The 24,614-nt window shown below is 45.0% G+C and overlaps 1 long non-coding RNA gene across 1 annotated transcript; it reads right to left on the bottom strand.

The window, feature by feature from the left end:
- Positions 1-22,819: 22,819 nt before the first annotated feature.
- LOC115181979 (uncharacterized) lies at positions 22,820-23,448 on the bottom strand. Its single transcript, XR_003873591.1, has 3 exons — positions 23,361-23,448; positions 23,022-23,158; positions 22,820-22,927 (listed from the first exon to the last, which is right to left on the bottom strand). It is a non-coding gene; the product is annotated as an uncharacterized LOC115181979 (long non-coding RNA).
- Positions 23,449-24,614: the final 1,166 nt, after the last annotated feature.

Here is a 24,614-nt window from a genome sequence, read left to right as displayed (position 1 = left end):
CTGTGTGTAATTCCTCCCTTCCATCACCAGTAATAAGGGGTGTGTCTGAGGAGTCCTGTGTGTAATTCCTTCCTTCCTTCACCAGTAATAAGGGGTGTGTCTGAGGAGTCCTGTGACATTGGGGTGAATTCCCTATGTGCCCCGCCCATCTGACCCCCTCTGACCCCAACACCTCTGGATGTTTCACATTACCATTTGTATCAGTTTGTATTGACCTCAGGACTCCGGTTCACCTCCTCAGGACGCCGGTTCACCTCCTCAGGACTCCGGTTCACCACCTCAGGACTCCGGTTCACCACCTCAGGACTCCGGTTCACCTCCTCAGGACACCGGTTCACCACCTCAGGACTCCGGTTCACCACCTCAGGACTCCGGTTCACCACCTCAGGACTCCGGTTCACCTCCTCAGGACGCCGGTTCACCTCCTCAGGACTCCGGTTCACCTCCTCAGGACTCCGGTTCACCTCCTCAGGACTCCGGTTCACCACCTCAGGACGCCGGTTCGCCTCCTCAGGACTCCGGTTCGCCTCCTCAGGACTCCGGTTCGCCACCTCAGGACTCCGGTTCACCACCTCAGGACGCCGGTACACCTCCTCAGGACGCCGTTTCACCAACTCAGGACGCCGGTTCACCACCTCAGGACGCCGGTTCACCATCACACATTGAATTCAGAAAGTATTTAGACCCCTTGACTTTTTCCACATTTTGTTACTTTACAACGGCAGTGTACCCTAGTGGTTAGAGCGTTGGGCTAGTAACCGAAAGTTTGCAAATTCAAATCCCCGAGCTGACAAGGAACAATCTGTTGTTCTGCCCCTGAACAAGGAAGTTAACCTACTGTTCCTAGCCCGTCATTGTAAATAATAATTTGTTCTTAACTAATTTGCCTAGGGATTTATTGGCAAGGGAAACACATGTTTACATTGCCAAAGCAAGAGGAATGTGAAATGAACAACAGACAACATTAGTAAACATTACACTCACAGAAGTTGTAAAAGAATATAGACGTTTCAAAAGTTATATTATTGACTATGTACTGTGTTGTAACAATGTGCAAATAGTTTAAGTATGAAAGGAAACAGATAAATATAGGCTGTGATGGTGTTTGTGTTCCACTGGTTGTCCCGTTCTGGGTCACAATTCTTGCAGTTGTGGTGACACACACCTAATAGATATGGGAGTAGCTGTTATCAGTGATATCCTTAGACTAGCTGTTATCAGTCATATCCCCAGACTAGCTGTTATCAGTCATATCCCCAGACTAGCTGTTATCAGTCATATCCCCAGACTAGCTGTTATCAGTCATATCCCCAGACTAGCTGTTATCAGTCATATCCCCAGACTAGCTGTTATCAGTCATATCCCCACATCAGTCATGTCCCCAGACTAGCTGTTATCAGTCATATCCCCAGACTAGCTGTTATCAGTCATATCCCCAGACTAGCTGTTATCAGTCATATCCCCAGACTAGCTGTTATCAGTCATATCCCCAGACTAGCTGTTATCAGTCATATCCTTAGACTAGCTGTTATAAGTCATATCCCTTAGACTAGCTGTTATCAGTCATATCCTTAGACTAGCTGTTATCAGTCATATCCCCAGACTAGCTGTTATCACCTGTTGTTTTCGGCACTTGTGACAAATAACATTTGATTATTCCCCACCACCTGGGACCTGTAACACATACGTAATTCAATAATAGGAAAAAGCATTGTCACTTTAATACCACTCACCTTGAATTAAGAATCATGAAAGTCAGTGAAGAGGACCGTGCTTAGAAGACAGGACAAAGAATAAACATGGGTAATGTAGTTGACAAAACCCCAGTGAAAAGAAACAACAGCAAAGTAGGTGTTATAAAACAGCATTTTATTACTGCTACCTCACACCCACATTGACTTATAACACTTTACTTTAACACTTGGAGTAGCAAAAGGTTGTTATCATCATTCATTTGTAAGCATGGTTTTTATTCAAGCAAAAGATTAAAAAGTGAAAGCCACACACACTTCACTTTCTCCAAAGATACATTTCATCTTGAAAGTTACATTCCTTTACTACAAAAAACATACACAACCTTAATAAAATGATAGTAATAATATAATGTAAAACGTACAAAACCTTAATGAAATAATAGTAATAATATAATGTAAAACATACACATCACCACTACGTAGATAGTTTCTTTGTTCTAATCCACATCAGTACAAGTTAATCTCTGCACTCCGGAACTGCACATCCCACACCAGACAAGTTATTATGATACAATCCAGATATTAACCTACAGTAGCATGGGAGAGTAACCTACAGTAGCATGGGAGAGTAACCTACAGTAGCATGGGAGAGTAACCTACAGTAACATGGGAGAGTAATCTACAGTAGCATGAGAGTAACCTACAGTAGCATGGGAGAGTAACCTACAATAGCATGGGAGAGTAACCTACAGTAGCATGGGAGAGTAACCTACTGTAGCATGAGAGAGTAACCTACAGTAGCATGGGAGAGTAACCTACAGTAGCATGGGAGAGTAACCTACTGTAGCATGAGAGAGTAATCTACAGTAGCATGAGAGTAACCTACAGTAGCATGGGAGAGTAACCTACAGTAGCATGGGAGAGTAACCTACAGTAGCATGGGAGAGTAACCTACAGTAGCATGGGAGAGTAACCTACTGTAGCATGAGAGAGTAACCTACAGTAGCATGGGAGAGTAACCTACAGTAGCATGGGAGAGTAACCTACAGTAGCATGGGAGAGTAACCTACAGTAGCATGGGAGAGTAACCTACAGTAGCATGGGAGAGTAACCTACAGTAGCTTGGGAGAGTAATCTACAGTAGCTTGGGAGAGTAACCTACAGTAGCATGGGAGAGTAACCTACGGTAGCATGGGAGAGTAACCTACAGTAGCATGGGAGAGTAACCTACAGTAGCTTGGGAGAGTAACCTAGAGTAGCATGAGAGAGTAACCTACTGTAGCATGGGAGAGTAACCTAGAGTAGCATGGGAGAGTAACCTACTGTACAATGGGAGAGTAACCTACAGTAGCATGGGAGAGTAACCTACAGTAGCATGAGAGAGTAATCTACAGTAGCATGAGAGTAACCTACAGTAGCATGGGAGAGTAACCTACAGTAGCTTGGGAGAGTAACCTAGAGTAGCATGAGAGAGTAACCTACTGTAGCATGGGAGAGTAACCTAGAGTAGCATGGGAGAGTAACCTACTGTACAATGGGAGAGTAACCTACAGTAGCATGGGAGAGTAACCTACAGTAGCATGGGAGAGTAACCTACTGTAGCATGAGAGAGTAATCTACAGTAGCATGAGAGTAACCTACAGTAGCATGGGAGAGTAACCTACAGTAGCATGGGAGAGTAACCTACAGTAGCATGGGAGAGTAACCTACTGTAGCATGAGAGAGTAACCTACAGTAGCATGGGAGAGTAACCTACAGTAGCATGGGAGAGTAACCTACTGTAGCATGAGAGAGTAATCTACAGTAGCATGAGAGTAACCTACAGTAGCATGGGAGAGTAACCTACAGTAGCATGGGAGAGTAACCTACAGTAGCATGGGAGAGTAACCTACTGTAGCATGAGAGAGTAACCTATAGTAGCATGGGAGAGTAACCTACAGTAGCATGGGAGAGTAACCTACAGTAGCATGGGAGAGTAACCTACAGTAGCATGGGAGAGTAACCTACAGTAGCATGGGAGAGTAATCTACAGTAGCTTGGGAGAGTAACCTACAGTAGCATGGGAGAGTAACCTACGGTAGCATGGGAGAGTAACATACAGTAGCATGGGAGAGTAACCTACAGTAGCTTGGGAGAGTAACCTAGAGTAGCATGAGAGAGTAACCTACTGTAGCATGGGAGAATAACCTAGAGTAGCATGGGAGAGTAACCTACTGTACAATGGGAGAGTAACCTACAGTAGCATGGGAGAGTAACCTACAGTAGCATGGGAGAGTAACCTACAGTAGCATGGGAGAGTAACCTACAGTAGCATAGGAGAGTAACCTACCGTAGCATGGGAGAGTAACCTACAGTAGCATGGGAGAGTAACCTACAGTAGCATGGGAGAGTAACATGCAGTAGCATGGGAGAGTAACCTACAGTAGAATGGGAGAGTAACCTACTGTAGCATGGGAGAGTAACCTACTGTAGCATGGGAGAGTAACATGCAGTAGCATGGGAGAGTAACCTACAGTAACATGGGAGAGTAACCTACAGTAGCATGGGAGAGTAACCTACAGTAGCATGGAGAGTAACCTACAGTAGCATGGGAGAGTAACCTACAGTAGCATGGGAGAGTAACCTACAGTAGCTTGGGAGAGTAATCTACAGTAGCATGGGAGAGTAACCTACAGTAGCATGGGAGAGTAACCTACAGTAGCATGGGAGAGTAACCTACAGTAGCATGGGAGAGTAACCTACTGTAGCATGGGAGAGTAACCTACAGTAGCATGTGAGAGTAACCTACAGTAGCAAGGGAGAGTAACCTACAGTAGCATGGGAGAGTAAACTTCAGTAGCATGGGAGAGTAACCTACTGTAGCATGGGAGAATAACCTACAGTAGCATGTGAATGAACTGTCAACTCAGCCATATGGGAGAGTAACCTACAGTAGCTAAACAGTCAACTCAGCCATATGGGGGAGTAACCTAAAGCAGAATGTAGCTGAACAGTCAACTCAGCCATATGGAGAATAACCTACAGTAGCTCAACAGTCAACTCAGCCGTATGGATAATAACCTACAGTAGCTGAACAGTCAACTCAGCCATATGGAAGAGTAAACTACAGTAGCTGAACAGTCAGCTCAGCCATATGGGAGAGTAACCTACAGTAGCATGTAGCTGAAGAGTCAACTCAGCCACATGGGAGAATAACCTACAGTAGCTGAACAGTCAACGCAGCCATATGGAGAATAACCTACAGTAGCTGAACAGTCAACTCAGCCATATGGAGAATAACCTACAGTAGAATGTAGCTGAACAGTCAAATCAGCCATATGGGAGAATAACCTACAGTAGCATGTAGCTGAACAGTCAACTCAGCCATATGGGAGAATAACCTACAGTAGCTGAACAGTCAACTCAGACATATGGGGAAGTAACCTACAGTAGCATGTAGCTGAACAGTCAACTCAGACATATGGGAGAATAACCTACAGTAGCTGAACAGTCAACTCAGCCATATGTGAGAATAACCTACAGTAGCTGAACAGTCAACTCAGCCATATGGGAGAGTAACCTACAGTAGCTGAACAGTCAACTCAGCCATATGGGAGAATAACCTACAGTAGCTGAACAGTCAACTCAGCCATATGGAGAATAACCTACAGTAGCATGTTGCTGAACTCAGCATCTACCCCTACTCCCTTAAACCTTCCCCATCCTCCTCCCCACCCAACACCCCTAGCATCCACCCCTACTCCCTCAAACCTTCCCCATCCTCCTCCCCACCCAACACCCTTAGCATCTACCCCTACTCCTCCACAGTCTTACCCCGGCCTCCATCCAATTCAACAACCCCAGCATCCACCCCTCCACCCCACCCAGCACCCCTGGTATTGATCCCTCCTTCCCAACAACCTTCCCCCAACCCTTGGCCTCCACCCAGCCTTCCCCCAGCCATCATCATGACTCAACTCCACTGGATCTCAACCCAGCCAACACCATAGCCCAGAGATAGGTAACCCTGGTCCTGGAGTGCGACAGGCACTTCATGTTTTTGGATTTCCAGCAATCAATGAACAGATCAATTAGCTCAGTTGGTCAGGTTTGCTGCCCTGGCCCTATATAGCCCTTATCCTCCCACCCCCCCACCCAGCCCTCCCCAAGCTCTTCCCAACACCAACCCTCCCCAACCCCAGCCCTCCCCAACCCCAACCCTCCCCAACCCCAACCCCCCCCAAGCTCTTCCCAACCCTCCCCAACCCCACCCCAGCCCTCCCCAACCCCAACCCTCCCCAACCCCAGCCCTCCCCAACTCCAACCCTCCCCAACCCCAGCCCTCCCCAACCCCAACCCCCCCAAGCTCTTCCCAACCCTCCCAAACCCCAGCCCTCCCGAACCTCAACCCCCCCAAGCTCTTCCCAACCCTCCCCAACCCCAGCCCTCCCCAACCCCAACCCTCCCCAACCCCAACCCCCCCAACACCAGCCCTCCCAAACACCAGCCCTCCCCAACCCCAGCCCTCCCCATCCCCAACCCTCCCCAACCCCAACCCTCCCCAACACCAGCCCTCCCCAACCCCAGCCCCCCCCAACACCAGCCCTCCCCAACCCCAGCCCTCCCCAACCCCAGCCCTCCCCAACACCAGCCCTCCCCAACCCCAGCCCTCCCCAACCCCAATCCCCAAAGCTCTTCCCAACCCTCCCCAACCTCAGCCCTCCCCAACCGTCCCCAACCCCAACCCTCCCCAACCCCAACCTGTTATTGATAGCCTTAACACACCTGCCTTTCACAGATCCAATCATTTTTGTGGTTACATGGCACATCATTCCAAGCCACTACTGGGTCCTTTAGAGTGTTGTCAACCAAAGCGCAGTCTTCTCCTTGCATATCATTTGGCTCCCCTTTGTTCCAGTAACTTGTGGTCAGTGGTGTGCCATCCACCCATCTCCAGGTTCCCTCAACTTCTATGTCAGTCAGACCAAACCAGGCTTTTTTGTTGAATGTTTTGATTAAAGCCTGTTCCTCTCTGCTGTCGATGATCACCAGGGTTGCTCCTCTCGCCTGACAGTCCTTTCTGCTCTCATCCCACGTTTTCTTATCAGGGGAGATGTAGTAACAACTGCAGCCAGACTTCTTCCAGTCTTGGGGACATGTTCTGTATTTATTAATAATGGCCAGTAGCTGGTCTCTCTCTTCAGTCTGGTTGTTGTAGCTGGTCTGTAGCTGGTCTCTCTCTTTAGTCAGGTAACTATAACTGCTCTGTAGCTGGTCTCTCTTTGCTGACAGGGTGTTATAACTGGTCTGTAGCTGGTCTCTCTCTGCAGTCAGGGTGTTGTAACTGTTCAATATGTTTCTCTCTGTGAAATAATACAATCAACAACCAAGTTAATCAGTCATTACCAGGGTTGGGGTCGTGTTAATTGAAATTACATTTCAATTCCATTTAAATTCCAGTCAATTCAGGACGAACACTGGAATTCCAATTATCTTCAATGCTTTTCAATGAGGAACATTGGGAATTTGGTTTACATTCTGATTTGACTGGAATGTAAATGTAATTGAACCCTGGTCGTTACACCACTGATGATGAAGAATGTTTGAGTGAGAACATATCAACTCACGGTAGAGTAACAGGCCTATGATCCCAGCCAGTAGGAGAACACACAGCAGCCCCAGACACACTGCAGCAGCTAGGAAACGTCTCTTCCACACTGAAGAACAAATTATTATCATAAGAACTTTATCATGTATATTCGTTTATTTGTTAGAGTTGCTCTTTCAAGCACTGAGGAAAATACACAGCCTTGACTTGGTCCACAACACAACAACTGAGTTCCGGCACCTCAAATGTTCTACTGCTTGAGTTGCAGCCCCTGCTGAAAAAACAGCATAGACCAGCATAGGCTGGTGAACAGACTTCATTGTGTTTTTTCAGGTGAACAGCCTTCATTGTATTTTTTCAGGTAACCAGCCTTTGTTGTGTGATGTTAACGGGATCAGTGTCCCTTCCATGGGACGGTTGAGCTAATGTAGGCTAATGCGATTAGCATGAGGTTGTAAGTAACAAGAATATTTCCAAGGACATAGACATATCTGATATTAGAAGAAAGCTTAAATTCTTGTTAATCTAACTACACTGTCCAATTTACAGGAGTTATTGCAATGAAAGAATGCCATGCTATTGTTTGAGGAGAGTGCACAATTTTGAAGATGAAAAGTTAATAATAAACAAATTAGGCACATTTGGGCAGTCTTGAATAAAAATGTTGAACAGAAATGCAATGGTTCATTGGATCAGTCTAACACTTTGCACATACACTGGTGCCACCTAGTGGGCAATATATAAATTGCAGCTGGGCTAGAATAATACATTATGGGCTTTCTCTTGCATTTCAAAGATGATGGTACGAAAAAAATACAAAAGAGCGGTTGTTTTTTTCTTTGTATTATCTTTTACCAGATCTATTGTGTTATATTCTCCTACATTCCTTTCACATTTCCACAAACTTCAAAGTGTTTCCTTTCAAATGGTACCAAGAATTTGCATATCCTTGCTTCAGGGCCTGAACTACAGGCAGTTAGATTTGGGTATGTCATTTTAGGCGAAAATTGATTAAAAGGGGCTAATCCTTAAAGCTATTGGCCGACAGCTTGTTGGCCTCGTTGGGTCCTTCCCTGTCTTCCTGATTGGTTCCACTACTTCCTCCTTCCAGCTGCCTGGTAGTTTCCCCTCCTCCTACACTCTGTTGTTCAACACCAATACCTTATCCAGTGCCTCATCACTAAGATGGGCAACACAACATAGCACACCTCATCTGCCCCAGGTGAAGTTAACCCAGCCTTACCTACTGCCATTTTTACCTCTGCCATGGTAAATGGTGCATTCATCATTTACATCCTCCCTCCTATCCAGTACTCTAAGATGCTCCTCTCTAGTTCTCTCTCTCCCCCTCTGCCCCTCCTCTGACAAATTTTCCGAGCTATACACTTGGACAAATGCTTTGGCCATCATCTCTGCCTTCTCCTCATCTGTTACTGCCATATCCTACCACCTCGTTAACACTGGATTATCCCACTCCCTTCTGACCCCACCCATCCTCTTAATCAGCCCCCACACTTCTCCCACAGGTGTCGCCCTTCCAATGGTGTCACAGAACAGACGTCAACACAGCTCCCCTTCAAACCCCTCCTCCCTTTCTCTCCTCGGGAATAGTTGTTTCAATAGAATGAGGAAGTGAGGTCACAATCACCAGTGTAAAGGCCACCAACCGACAGATCTACTGGCTCCACCTAGTGGTACCAATACCTTTCAGGGCCTTTCAACTAATCCAATCTGTTAGTAGGACTTATTGCTCCCGTTAGTGGAATGTTTTTTTTTTCTTCATTTTAGATGGTTTAGGTCAGGGATCATCAACTAGATTCAGCCTCTGGCTGATTTGTTCTCGAGTGGATGGTCGGGGGGTCGGAACATAATACGAAATAATTTGGAGACTGCAAATTGACCACAAGAAGCCCAAACATATATAATACTTCACTAAAACATAATCAATTCAAAATTTGCTTATTTTTATATTTGATCGCGTGTCTCTCTATTATGCGTGGAAATACTTGGCAACAGATTTCCAGATTTAAAATCACTTGGAGCTGATTTCCTGAAAATGAGAATGCTCAGAAAACTTGAGCGGCCAAATTAAACCACCCGCGGTCCAAATTCGACCCTTGGGCCAACATTTGGGGAAGCCTGGTTAAGACAGTCTCATTCATTCATCATTTCTAGCCCTGGCAGTCATTCTGAAAATTGATTTTCAGAATCCACTCTGGCTGGATTCCAATAGGAATTAAACGTCACTTTGCAAGCCAGCATACTATGTCCAAAACACAGCAAAGACTGGTCACCAGCAAAAACACAATGAAGCCTGGTCGGCCAGCATAACACGTTAGACCAGTATCGGACCAGCACTGACCAGCATGGATCAGCTTGAAATTGATGCTGGTCTATGTTTTTTTTTTCAGCACTCTTATAGAATATATATTGGCCTTAACTTATGGTGGAGTTCAAGGCACCCAGGTAGCAGGTAGCCTAGTGGTTAGAGTGTTGGACTAGTAACCGAAAGGTTGCAAGATCAAATCCCTGAGCTGACAAGATAAAGATCTGTTAAATACATTTTTTTAAATGAGCACCGGCTGTTACCTGAATGTTGATCACCCACTCCATCCTTCTTGCGGGGCATGATGGATCTTTGATTGGCATATATACAATCATCGATATCCATGGTATTTATTGAATTAGGTTCTTCGTCTTCAAATTGTAACTTCTAGTCTTGTAACTTCTACTACTGTAACTTCTACTGCTGTAACTTCTACTGTTGTAACTTCTACTGTTGTAACTTCTACTGCTGTAAAGTCTGCTGTTATCTCAGTTGTAGGTTTGTGTCTGTTCTCTGCACAGCTGGAGTCTCTGTGTGACTCAGTCTAATGTAAGAGACAGTTTTAACTGTCAACCTCATTAAAGGGGAAACTGTCTAACCAATAGTATGACACTAACCACCACCATGTGACTCCAGACTTATTTTCTGAAAACCATTTTTTGTTTGTTTCTTACAGTGTAGATTAGTTTGTATATTTAGTTTATATTAGTTTAGTTTACCACAGTGAAGATTAGTTTGTATATTTAGTTTATATTAGTTTAGTTTACCACAGTGAAGATTAGTTTGTATATTTAGTTTATATTAGTTCAGTTTACAACAGTGTAGATACATTTTAACATGTGATTAAAGCATTGAAGTGACAGTATATTTACATGGAGTAAAATGGGACCCTGTGAATTCACACACACATCACAGAGCATGACTGTAGTTCTGAGAGGTTACGTATCACTACACAGTGGATTCTACTAATACAGCTTGATGATGAAGAATTAATTACTTGTATCAGCTGTGTATTGGTATGGAAAAAACTAAAACATGCACCTCCTGGGGTTCCCAGGACTGAGTTTAGGAAATGCTGCATTAAGTCTTGCACTCTGTGGTCGGCCATCAATGACCATGTAGAGTTTTATACACTATGCTGTGTCCTGTGTGACATGGACACCAGAGAGAATAGTTATTCAGAGGTGTCTCTATCTTCCTCAGAGAGGGCCTGAGGTCTATATTTACTGTATCCTGTGTGACATGGACACTAGAGAGAATAGTTATTCAGAGGTGTCTCTATCTTCCTCAGAGAAGGACTGAGGTCTACATTTACTGTGTCCTGTGTGACATTGACACTAGAGAGAATAGTTATTCAGAGGTGTCTCTATCTTCCTCAGAGAGGGCCTGAGGTCTATATTTACTGTGTCCTGTGTGACATTGACACTAGAGAGAATAGTTATTCAGAGGTGTCTCTATCTTCCTCAGAGAGGGCCTGAGGTCTATATTTACTGTGTCCTGTGTGACATGGACACTAGAGAGAATAGTTATTCAGAGATGTTTATTCACACTTCTCCTTTCTGTCTAGCTGTGCCTCTCTCTGTATCTCCCCCCCCCCCACCCCCACTCTGTCTAGCTGTGTCTCTCTCTGTATCTCTCCCCCCCCCACTCTGTCTAGCTGTGCCTCTCTCTGTATCTCCCCCCCCACTCTGTCTAGCTGTGTCTCTCTCTGTATCTCCCCCCCCCACTCTGTCTAGCTGTGTCTCTCTCTGTATCTCTCCCCCCCACTCTGTCTAGCTGTGTCTCTCTCTGTATCTCCCCCCCCCCACTCTGTCTAGCTGTGCCTCTCTCTGTATCTCTCCCCCCCACTCTGTCTAGCTGTGTCTCTCTCTGAATCTCCCTCTCCCCCCCACCCCCACTCTGTCTAGCTGTGCCTCTCTCTTCTTCTCTCCCCCCCACTCTGTCTAGCTGTGTCTCTCTCTGTATCCCCCCCACTCTGTCTAGCTGTGCCTCTCTCTGTATCTCCCCCCCCACTCTGTCTAGCTGTGCCTCTCTCTGTATCTCTCCCCCCCCCCACTCTGTCTAGCTGTGTCTCTCTCTGTATCTCTCCCCCCCACTCTGTCTAGCTGTGCCTCTCTCTGTATCTCTCCCCCCCACTCTGTCTAGCTGTGCCTCTCTCTGTATCTCCCCCCCCCCACTCTGTCTAGCTGTGCCTCTCTCTGTATCTCTCTCCCCCCCCACTCTGTCTAGCTGTGCCTCTCTCTGTATCTCTCTCCCCCCCACTCTGTCTAGCTGTGCCTCTCTCTGTATCTCCCCCCCCCCCCACTCTGTCTAGCTGTGCCTCTCTCTGTATCTCCCCCCCCCACTCTGTCTAGCTGTGCCTCTCTCTGTATCTCCCTCTCCCCCCCCACCCCCACTCTGTCTAGCTGTGTCTCTCTCTGTATCTCTCCCCCCCACTCTGTCTAGCTGTGCCTCTCTCTGTATCTCTCCCCCCCACTCTGTCTAGCTGTGCCTCTCTCTGTATCTCCCCCCCACTCTGTCTAGCTGTGCCTCTCTCTGTATCTCCCCCCCCACTCTGTCTAGCTGTGTCTCTCTCTGTATCTCTCCCCCCCCACTCTGTCTAGCTGTGTCTCTCTCTGTATCTCCCCCCCCCCACTCTGTCTAGCTGTGCCTCTCTCTGTATCTCTCCCCCCACTCTGTCTAGCTGTGTCTCTCTCTGAATCTCCCTCTCCCCCCCACCCCCACTCTGTCTAGCTGTGCCTCTCTCTTCTTCTCTCCCCCCCACTCTGTCTAGCTGTGTCTCTCTCTGTATCCCCCCCCACTCTGTCTAGCTGTGCCTCTCTCTGTATCCCCCCCACTCTGTCTAGCTGTGCCTCTCTCTGTATCTCCCCCCCCCCACTCTGTCTAGCTGTGCCTCTCTCTGTATCTCCCCCCCTCCACTCTGTCTAGCTGTGCCTCTCTCTGTATCTCTCCCCCCCACTCTGTCTAGCTGTGCCTCTCTCTGTATCTCTCCCCCCCACTCTGTCTAGCTGTGCCTCTCTCTGTATCTCTCCCCCCCCACTCTGTCTAGCTGTGCCTCTCTCTGTATCTCTCCCCCCCACTCTGTCTAGCTGTGTCTCTCTCTGTATCTCTCCCCCCCACTCTGTCTAGCTGTGTCTCTCTCCGTATCTCCCTCTCTCTCTCCATCTCTATCCTTCCATATCTGTCTAGCTGTGCCTCTCTCTGTATCTCCCCCCCACTCTGTCTAGCTGTGTCTCTCTCTGTATCCCCCCCCCACTCTGTCTAGCTGTGTCTCTCTCTGTATCTCTCCCCCCCACTCTGTCTAGCTGTGTCTCTCTCCGTATCTCCCTCTCTCTCTCCATCTCTCTCCTTCCATATCTGTCTAGCTGTGCCTCTCTCTGTATCTCCCCCCCCCACTCTGTCTAGCTGTGTCTCTCTCTGTATCTCCCCCTCCCCCCCCACTCTGTCTGCTGCCCCCCCACCACACAGCAGAGAAGTTAGTCTAACTCTCTGCAACGTAATAGCTGCAGGACCTAGTAGTTTAACACATTTCGCCTTTAGCACACCTTCGATGGACATGTATAGTTGTAGAGTGGCCATGGAGAGTTATTCAGAGATATGTGTTAAACTGTAGGTCTGCATCTATCTCAGAGGTTTTTCAGTGGCGAAATCAATCACACCATTTGAAACTCTGGCGGTCCACTTCCTGTTAAACTTTAAGCAGAGGTTTAAACTGACACTCTGATATGATGTTGACACCAGCAGCAGGATGAACAGGAGATAGCTCAATGCAAGACGGTGCACTCACAATATTACCTACTGTCTCCTGAGTGACATGGACACCAGAGAGAATATTTACTCAGAGATGTCTCTGTCTTTTTTCAGAGAGGGCCTAATGTCTACAATTACTCACACTCTCCTTCCCTCTTTCTCATTCTCTATCTACATCAAAACAAGTGGAGAGACACTAACTGCATTGCACACTACTCTACCAACTTCCTGTTTATCAGAGGACAGTATGGTGTCACTAAGTACAGAAGTGTGAATGAGTGTAAAAACAGCTCTGTGTGAGAGTTCGCGTGACACATGTTTCTAACTGGAAAAAAGGCAAACCACTTACTGTAAATTACTGGCTCGGATTAGAGCACTTCACTTCTCAAGGGAATTGTCTGGGGAGTCCTGTGTGTAATTCCTCCCTTCCTTCACCAGTAATAAGGGGTGTGTCTGAGGAGTCCTGTGTGTAATTCCTACCTTCCTTCACCAGTAATAAGGGGTGTGTCTGAGGAGTCCTGTGACATTGGGGTGAATTCCCTATGTGCCCCGCCCATCTGACCCCCTCTGACCCCAACACCTCTGGATGTTTCACATTACCATTTGTATCAGTTTGTATTGACCTCAGGACTCCGGTTCACCTCCTCAGGACGCCGGTTCACCTCCTCAGGACTCCGGTTCACCACCTCAGGACTCCGGTTCACCACCTCAGGACTCCGGTTCACCTCCTCAGGACACCGGTTCACCACCTCAGGACTCCGGTTCACCACCTCAGGACTCCGGTTCACCACCTCAGGACTCCGGTTCACCTCCTCAGGACGCCGGTTCACCTCCTCAGGACTCCGGTTCACCTCCTCAGGACTCCGGTTCACCTCCTCAGGACTCCGGTTCACCACCTCAGGACGCCGGTTCGCCTCCTCAGGACTCCGGTTCGCCTCCTCAGGACTCCGGTTCGCCACCTCAGGACTCCGGTTCACCACCTCAGGACGCCGGTACACCTCCTCAGGACGCCGTTTCACCAACTCAGGACGCCGGTTCACCACCTCAGGACGCCGGTTCACCATCACACATTGAATTCAGAAAGTATTTAGACCCCTTGACTTTTTCCACATTTTGTTACTTTACAACGGCAGTGTACCCTAGTGGTTAGAGCGTTGGGCTAGTAACCGAAAGTTTGCAAATTCAAATCCCCGAGCTGACAAGGAACAATCTGTTGTTCTGCCCCTGAACAAGGAAGTTAACCCACTGTTCCTAGCCCGTCATTGTAAATAATAATTTGTTCTTAACTAATTTGCCTAGGGATTTATTGGCAAGGGAAACACATGTTTACATTGCCAAAGCAAGAGGAATGTGAAATGAACAACAGACAACATTAGTAAACATTACACTCACAAAAGTTGTAAAAGAATATAGACGTTTCAAAAGTTATATTATTGACTATGTACTGTGTTGTAACAATGTGCAAATAGTTTAAGTATGAAAGAAAACAGATAAAAATAGGCTGCGATGGTGTTTGTGTTCCACTGGTTGTCCCGTTCTGGGTCACAAGTCTTGCAGTTGTGGTGACACACACCTAATAGATATGGGAGTAGCTGTCATCAGTGATATCCTTAGACTAACTGTTATCAGTCATATCCCCAGACTAGCTGTTATCAGTCATATCCCCAGACTAGCTGTTATCAGTCATATCCCCAGACTAGCTGTTATCAGTCATATCCCCAGACTAGCTGTTATCAGTCATATCCCCAGACTAGCTGTTATCAGTCATATCCTTAGACTAGCTGTTATCAGTCATATCCCCAGACTAGCTGTTATCAGTCATATCCTTAGACTAGCTGTTATCAGTCATATCCCCAGACTAGCTGTTATCAGTCATATCCCCAGACTAGCTGTTATCAGTCATATCCCCAGACTAGCTGTTATCAGTCATATCCCCAGACTAGCTGTTATCAGTCATATCCCCAGACTAGCTGTTATCAGTCATATCCCCAGACTAGCTGTTATCATTCATATCCCCAGACTAGCTGTGATCAGTCATATCCCCAGACTAGCTGTTATAAGTCATATCCTTAGACTAGCTGTTATCAGTCATATCCTTAGACTAGCTGTTATCAGTCATATCCCCAGACTAGCTGTTATCAGTCATATCCCCAGACTAGCTGTTATCAGTCATATCCCCAGACTAGCTGTTATCAGTCATATCCTTAGACTAGCTGTTATCAGTCATATCCCCAGACTAGCTGTTATCAGTCATATCCTTAGACTAGCTGTTATCAGTCATATCCCCAGACTAGCTGTTATCAATTATATCCCTTTAAATAGCTGTTATCAGTCATATCCCCAGACTAGCTGTTATCAGTCATATCCCCAGACTAGCTGTTATCAGTCATATCCCCAGACTAGCTGTTATCAGTCATATCCCCAGAATAGCTGTTATCAGTCATATCCCCAGACTAGCTGTTATCAGTCATATCCCCAGACTAGCTGTTATCAGTCATATCCCAGACTAGCTGTTATCAGTCATATCCCCAGACTAGCTGTTATCAGTCATATCCCCAGACTAGCTGTTATCAGTCATATCCCCAGACTAGCTGTTATCAGTCATATCTCTTAGACTAGCTGTTATCAGTCATATCCCCACACTAGCTGTTATCAGTCATGTCCCCAGACTAGCTGTTATCTGTCATATCCCCAGACTAGCTGTTATCAGTCATATCCTTAGACTAGCTGTTATCAGTCATATCCCCAGACTAGCTGTTATCAGTCATGTCCCCAGACTAACTGTTATCAGTCATATCCCCAGACTAGCTGTTATCAGTCATATCCCCAGACTAGCTGTTATCAGTCATATCCCCAGACTAGCTGTTATCAGTCATATCTCTTAGACTAGCTGTTATCAGTCATATCCCCAGACTAGCTGTTATCAGTCATATCCCCAGACTAGCTGTTATCAGTCATATCCTTAAACTAGCTCTTATCAGTCATATCCCCAGACTAGCTGTTATCAGTCATGTCCCCAGACTAGCTGTTATCAGTCATATCTCTTAGACTAGCTGTTATCAGTCATATCCCCACACTAGCTGTTATCAGTCATATCCCCAGACTAGCTGTTATCAGTCATATCCTTAAACTAGCTGTTATCAGTCATGTCCCCAGACTAGCTGTTATCTGTCATATCCTTTGACTAGCTGTTATCAGTCATATCCCCAGACTAGCTGTTATCAGTCATGTCCCCAGACTAGCTGTTATCTGTCATATCCTTTGACAAGCTGTTATCAGTCATTTCCCCAGACTAGCTGTTATCAGTCATATCCTTAGACTAGCTGTTATCAGTCATATTCTTAGACTAGCTGTTATCAGTCATATCCCCAGACTAGCTGTTATCAGTCATATCCCCAGACTAGCTGTTATCAGTCATATCCCCAGACTAGCTGTTATCAGTCATATCCCCAGACTAGCTGTTATCAGTCATATCCCCAGACTAGCTGTTATCAGTCATATCCTTAGACTAGCTGTTATCAGTCATATCCCCAGACTAGCTGTTATCAATTATATCCCTTTAAATAGCTGTTATCAGTCATATCCCCAGACTAGCTGTTATCAGTCATATCCCCAGACTAACTGTTATCAGTCATATCCCCAGACTAGCTGTTTCAGTCATATCCCCAGACTAGCTGTTATCAGTCATATCCCCAGACTAGCTGTTATCAGTCATATCCCCAGACTAGCTGTTATCAGTGATATCCCCAGACTAGCTGTTATCAGTCATATCCCCAGACTAGCTGTTATCAGTCATATCCCTTAGACTAGCTGTTATCAGTCATATCCCCAGACTAGCTGTTATCAGTCATATCCCCAGATTCGCTGTTAATAGTCATATCCCCAGACTAGCTGTTATCAGTCATATCCCCAGACTAGCTGTTAACAGTCATATCCCCAGACTAGCTGTTATCAATTATATCCCTTTAAATAGCTGTTATCAGTCATATCCCCAGACTAGCTGTTATCAGTCATATCCCCAGACTAGCTGTTATCAATTATATCCCTTTAAATAGCTGTTATCAGTCATATCCCCAGACTAGCTGTTATCAGTCATATCCCCAGACTAACTGTTATCAGTCATATCCCCAGACTAGCTGTTATCAGTCATATCCTTAGACTAGCTGTTATCACCTGTTGTATTCGGCACTTGTGACAAATAACATTTCATTATTCCCCACCACTTGAGACCTGTAACACATGCGTAATACAATAATAGGAACAAGCATTGTCACTTTAATACCACTCACCTTGAATTAAGAATCATGAAAGTCAGTGAACAGGACCGTGGTTAGAAGACAGGACAAAGAATAAACATGGGTAATGTAGTTGGCAAAACCCCAGTGAAAAGAAACAGCAAAGTTGGTGTTATAAAACAGCATTTTATTACTGCTAGCTCACACCCACAGTGACTTATAACACTTTACTTTAACACATGCAGTAGCAAAAGGTTGTTATCATCATTCATTTGTAAGCGTGGTTTTTATTCAAGCAAAAGATTAAAAAGTGAAAGCCACACACACTTCACTTTCTCCAAAGATACATTTCATCTGGAAAGTTATATTCCTATACTACAAAAATTATACACAACCTTAATAAAATGATAGTAATAATATAATATAAAACATACACAACCTTAATGAAATAATAGTAATAATATAATGTAAAACGTACACATCACCACTATGTTGATGGTTTCTTTGCTCCAATCCACATCAGTACAAGTTATTCTCTGCACTCCGGAACTGCACATCCCACACCAGACAAGAGTTATGATACTGTCACAGATTATGTCGTGGTGTTGTAGAGAGGACCAAAATGCAGCAGAGTTGTGGATACTCATTTTCTTTTCATTCAAAAAAAGAGGAGTATGGCATCCACTGGAAAAACAAAACACTAAATGATACTCACGACAGGAACAGTCTCACAGGCATACAAAAACGCAGTGCAAGAACAACTACATACAAAACCAAGTGACAAACATACTCCCATATATATGACTCCCAATCAGGAACAACGATCCCCAGCTGTTGCTGATCAGGAGTCACAAGACCAACACAGAACATTCACACACACAGGACTGCCACGTCCTGACCCCAAAACTACTACAACAGCTCCATCTGCTGGTCAGGACGTGACAGATACAATCCAGATATTAACCTACAGTAGCATGGGAGAGTAACCTACAGTAGAATGAGAGAGTAACCTACAGTAGCATGGGAGAGTAACCTACAGTAGCATGAGAGTAACCTACAGTAGCATCGGAGCGTAACCTACAGTAGCATGGGAGAGTAACCTACAGTAGCTTGGGAGAGTAACCTAGAGTAGCATGAGAGAGTAACCTACTTTAGCATGGGAGAGTAACCTACTGTAGCATGGTAGAGTAACCTACAGTAGCATGAGAGTAACCTACAGTAGCATGGGAGTAACCTACAGTAGAATGGGAGAGTAATCTATAGTAGCATGGGAGAGTAACCTAGAGTAGCATGATAGAGTAACCTACAGTAGCATGGGAGAGTAACCTACTGTAGCATGGGAGAGTAACCTAGAGTAGCTTGGGAGAGTAACCTAGAGTAGCATGGGAGAGTAACCTACAGTAGCATGGGAGAGTAACCTACAGTAGCATGGGAGAGTAACCTACAGTAGCATGGGAGAGTAACCTACAGTAGCTTGGGAGAGTAACCTGCAGTAGCATGGGAGAGTAACCTACAGTGGCTTGGGAGAGTAACCTACAGAAGCATGGGAGAGTAACCTACAGTAGCTTGGGAGAGTAACCTACAGTAGCATGGGAGAGTAACCTACAGTAGCATGGGAGAGTAACCTACAGTAGCATGAGAGTAACCTACAGTAGCATGGGAGAGTAACCTACAGTAGCATGGGAGAGTAACCTACAGTAGCATGGGAGAGTAACCTACAGTAGCATGGGAGAGTAACCTACAGTAGCATCGGAGAGAACCTACAGTAGCATGAGAGAGTAACCTACTGTAGCATCGGAGAGAACCTACAGCAGCATGGGAGAGTAACCTACAGTAGCATGGGAGAGTAACCTACAGTAGCATGGGAGAGTAACCTACAGTAGCATGGGAGAGTTACCTACTATAGCATGGGAGAGTAACCTACAGTAGCATGGGAGAGTAACCTACAGTAGCATGGGAGAGTTACCTACTGTAGCATGGGAGAGTAACCTACAGTAGCATCGGAGAGAACCTACAGTAGCATGAGAGAGTAACCTACTGTAGCATCGGAGAGTAAGCTACAGTAGCAGTCAGCTCAGCCATATGGGAGAATAACCTACAATAGCTGAACAGTCAACTCAGCCATATGGGACAATAACCTACAGTAGCTGAACAGTCAACTCAGCCATATGGGAGAGTAACCTACAGTAGCTGAACAGTCAACTCAGCCACATGGAGAATAACCTACAGTAGCTGAACAGTCAACTCAGCCATATGGAGAATAACCTACAGTAGCATGTAGCTGAACAGTCAACTCAGCCATATGGAGAATAACCTACAGTAGCTGAACAGTCAACTCAGCCATATGGAGAATAACCTACAGTAGCTGAACAGTCAACTCAGCCATATGGGAGAATAACCTACAGTAGCTGAGCAGTCAACTCAGCCATATGGAAAATAACCTACAGTAGCTGAACAGTCAACTCAGCCATATGGAGAATAACCTACAGTAGCTGAACAGTCAACTCAGCCATATGGAGAATAACCTACAGTAGCTGAACAGTCAACTCAGCCATATGGAGAATAACCTACAGTAGCTGAACAGTCAACTCAGCCATATGGAGAATAACCTACAGTAGCTGAACAGTCAACTCAGCCATATGGAGAATAACCTACAGTAGCTGAACAGTCAACTCAGCCATATGGGAGAGTAACCTACAGTAGCTGAACAGTCAACTCAGCCATATGGAGAATAACCTACAGTAGCTGAACAGTCAACTCAGCCATATGGGAGAATAACCTACAGTAGCTGAACAGTCAACTCAGCCATATGGAGAATAACCTACAGTAGCTGAACAGTCAACTCAGCCATATGGAGAATAACCTACAGTAGCTGAACAGTCAACTCAGCCATATGGGAGAATAACCTACAGTAGCTGAACAGTCAACTCAGCCATATGGAGAATAACCTACAGTAGCTGAACAGTCAACTCAGCCATATGGGAGAATAACCTACAGTAGCTGAACAGTGAACTCAGCCATATGGAGAATAACCTACAGTAGCTGAACAGTGAACTCAGCCATATGGAGAATAACCTACAGTAGCTGAACAGTCAACTCAGCCCTATGGAGAATAACCTACAGTAGCTGAACAGTGAACTCAGCCATATGGGAGAATAACCTACAGTAGCTGAACAGTGAACTCAAGATTCATTTCCTTTGAATTTGAGTCCTTAGTGGTGAATTACTACGACAAGAAAGAGAACAGTCCTTCTGTTATCAGTTCATTGTATTGTTATTGCATATGTTTTGTTGTTTTATTATAATGTATAATACATTTGTATTGCTTTATATTGTATGTACTTGAACATTTTAGTTGAATAAGCAGAGAATAGTTTCTCATTGATAGTAATTATCATAATCCTATTTAGCAGTTCAGAGTACCGAGGATGAATCCTATTTCTCACAGATCCATCTGTATTCATAGTAACAGTAATAGTCCCACCATTCTCCTTTGTCTGATGACCAGGAGTAGAAATACACACAGTTCTCAGCTTTTCCACCATTAGGCTCTCCACTGTTCCAATACCTGTAGAAGAAACAACACATATAATCAGGCTGTCCACTGTTCCAACACCAGTAGGAGCAACAACACATAGAATCAGGCTGTCCACTGTTCCAATACCTGTAGAAGAAACAACACATAGATTCAGGCTGTCCACTGTTCCAATACCTGTAGGAGAAACAACACATAGAATCAGACTGTCCACTGTTCCAAAACCTGTGGGAAAAACAACACATAGAATCAGGCTGTCCACTGTTCCAATACCTTTTAGGAGTAACAACACATAGAATCAGACTGTCCACTGTTCCAAAACCTGTAGAAGAAACAACACATAGAATCAGGCTGTCCACTGTTCCAATACCTGTAGGAGAAACAACACATAGAATCAGGCTGTCCACTGTTCCAATACCTGTAGAAGAAACAACACATAGAATCAGGCTGTCCACTGTTCCAATACCTGTAGGAGAAACAGCACATAGAATCAGGCTGTCCACTGTTCCAATACCTGTAGGAGAAACAGCACATAGAATCAGGCTGTCCACTGTTCCAATACCTGTTGAAGAAACAACACATAGAATCAGACTGTCCACTGTTCCAATACCTGTAGGAGAAACAACACATAGAATCAGGCTGTCCACTGTTCCAATACCTGTAGGAGAAACAACAAATACTGGAACAGTGGACAGTCTGATTCTATGTGTTGTTTCTTCTACAGGAAATGGAAAAGTGGACAGTCTGATTCTATGTGTTGTTTCTCCTACTACACTGTTCCAATACATGTAGGAGAAACAACACATAGAATCAGGCTGTCCACTGTTCCAATACATGTAGGAGCAACAACACATAGAATCAGACTGTCCACTGTTCCAATACCTGTAGAAGAAACAACACATAGAATCAGACTGTCCACTGTTCCAATATCTGTGGGAAAAACAACACATAGAATCAGACTGTCCACTGTTCCAAAACCTGTGGGAAAAACAACACATAGAATCAGACTGTCCACTGTTCCAATACCTGTAGAAGAAACAACACATAGAATCAGACTGTCCACTGTTCCAAAACCTGTAGGAGAAACAACACATAGAATCAGGCTGTCCACTGTTCCAATACCTGTGGGAAAAACAACACATAGAATCAGACTGTCCACTGTTCCAAAACCTGTAGGAGAAACAACACATAGAATCAGGCTGTCCACTGTTCCAATACCTGTAGGATGGTTCAAATCCAGGATGCATCACATCTGGCTGTGATTGGGAGTCCCATAGGGTGGCCCCTCGTTGTCTGGGTTTGGCCGGGGTAGGCCGTCATTGCAAATAAGAATTTGTCCTTAAACTAGAAGTGGACAGTCTGATTCTATGTGTTGTTTCTCCTACTACACTGTTCCAATACCTGTAGGAGAAACAACACATAGAATCAGGCTGTCCACTGTTCCAATACCTGTAGAAGAAACAACACATAGAATCAGGCTGTCCACTGTTCCAATACCTGTAGAAGAAACAACACATAGAATCAGACTGTCCACTGTTCCAATACCTGTAGAAGAAACAACACATAGAATCAGGCTGTCCACTGCTCCAATACCTGTAGAAGAAACAACACATAGAATCAGGCTGTCCACTCTGAACCTACTACTCCAGACAGTGATGTCATGGTGACACAGAATTCATGAATGTCTTACTGTGTGGTCAGTGGTGTGTCGTCCACCCATTTCCAGGTCCCCTCAGTAACAGAGTCAGTCAGACCAATCCAGACATAGTCCTTTACCCCGCATAACCAATTGACCAATGTCTGTAGTAGTAAGAGAGAGACAACATTGTTAAAACACACCCATTACTGCTCGTTATCTCTTTCACTCTTTTTTCTCTCTACCTCACACACACACCTGTTGTTCTTGGCTGTTGATGACCACCAGGTCTGCTCCTCTATTTATGCAGTCCTGTCTGCTCTCCTCCCAGGATTTGTACTCAGTAGAGACGTAGTAACAACTGCTACCAAGCTTCTTCCATCCTTGCGGACACACTATAAGTTGAACATTTCTTGCTTTAGTCACTTTTATACAACATTGAATTAAGTATCAATGACACACTCAAGGAAGACACTAGCTAATGGACGGTTTGGAAGCCTAATTTTTCATTTAATTTAAGTTAAATTCCTGTCTGTAAGTGACGTGAACTGATACAGAGACTGTCAAACAGAACAGTCATGAGACTATTTGACTCACCTTTCTCAACTAAAGATTGTTTCAGACGTTTTGTCTCTTTCTGTAGCTGGTCTCTCTCTTCAGTCAGGGAGTTGTAACTGGTCTGTAGCTGGTCTCTCTCTCTGGTCAGGGTGTTGTATCTGATCTGTTGCTGGTCTCTCTCTCTGGTCAGCGTGTTGTTGCTAGTCTGTAGCTGGTCTCTCTCTGCAGTCAGGTTGCTGTCGCTGGTCTGTAACTGATCTCTCTCATTGGTCAGGCTGTTATAACTGGTCAGTTGGTTTCTCTCTGAAATAATGAGATCATTGAACAAGGTAACAGTTGAAAAGTTAATCAGACATTACCAAGGTTGGAGTCAGTTGCTTTTCAATTCCAGTCAATTCAGGAAATACACTGGAATTCCAATTGATTTCCAATTCTTGGAATTGAATGTAATTGAACCCTGGTCGTTACATCACTGATGATGAAGAATGTTTGAGTGAGAACATATCAACTCACGGTAGAGTAACAGGCCTATGATCCCAGCCAGTAGAACACACAGCAGCCCCAGACACACTGCAGCAGCTCCAGAGTATCTCTTCCACCACTGACAAAACACTGAAACACAAATTTTTACCATAAGAATTTACTCTTTATCTGCGTTATATTGGCGTCTGCTTTTGTGTCCATTCGCTCTTTGAATCAGTGAGGGAAATACACACGGAACAGAACACCAGACCTGAGTTCCAGAACCTCACATTTTATACTGCTTGACTTCCAGAACCTCTTGCAGAATATCGCTTCATAAACAACAGGTGTATGCTAATGCTGATTTACGGATCCTTTTCCAACAATGCAGAATTAAAGATACAACATTTAAAATAGTGATACAAGGAATAAATACACAGTGAATAAACAAAGAAGAATAACAAGTCAAAATAACATGGTTACAGTGCATTTGGAAAGTATTTCAGACCTCTTGACTTTTTCTACATTTTGTTACGCCTTATTCTAAAATGGATTCAATTGATTTTTTGTTCCCTCATCCATGAAATTGTCTTCATCAATCTACACACAGAGCCTTTTTGGTACAATGTTCACTGGTATTCGAGCAGCAGCCCAACTCTTATGCTAGTGAACGGGTCAAGATTTCCTTCCTGACTGGCTGCCTCCGTGTAGCTCGGCCGGGCCCGTCTCTCTCCAAAGGAGAGGCAGCGGCAAATCAGCACTAGAACCTGCCTGTTCTGTGGCCAGGTTGGTCACTTTGTCTCCACTTGTTCCCTGCGTCCAGCAAAAGTG

The sequence above is a fragment of the Salmo trutta genome, unplaced genomic scaffold, assembly GCF_901001165.1.
Source record: "Salmo trutta unplaced genomic scaffold, fSalTru1.1, whole genome shotgun sequence".
NCBI classification, from domain to species: Eukaryota; Metazoa; Chordata; class Actinopteri; order Salmoniformes; family Salmonidae; genus Salmo; species Salmo trutta.
Note: the sequence above shows the minus strand (reverse complement) of the source record. Positions and strands in the feature narration are given on the sequence as shown.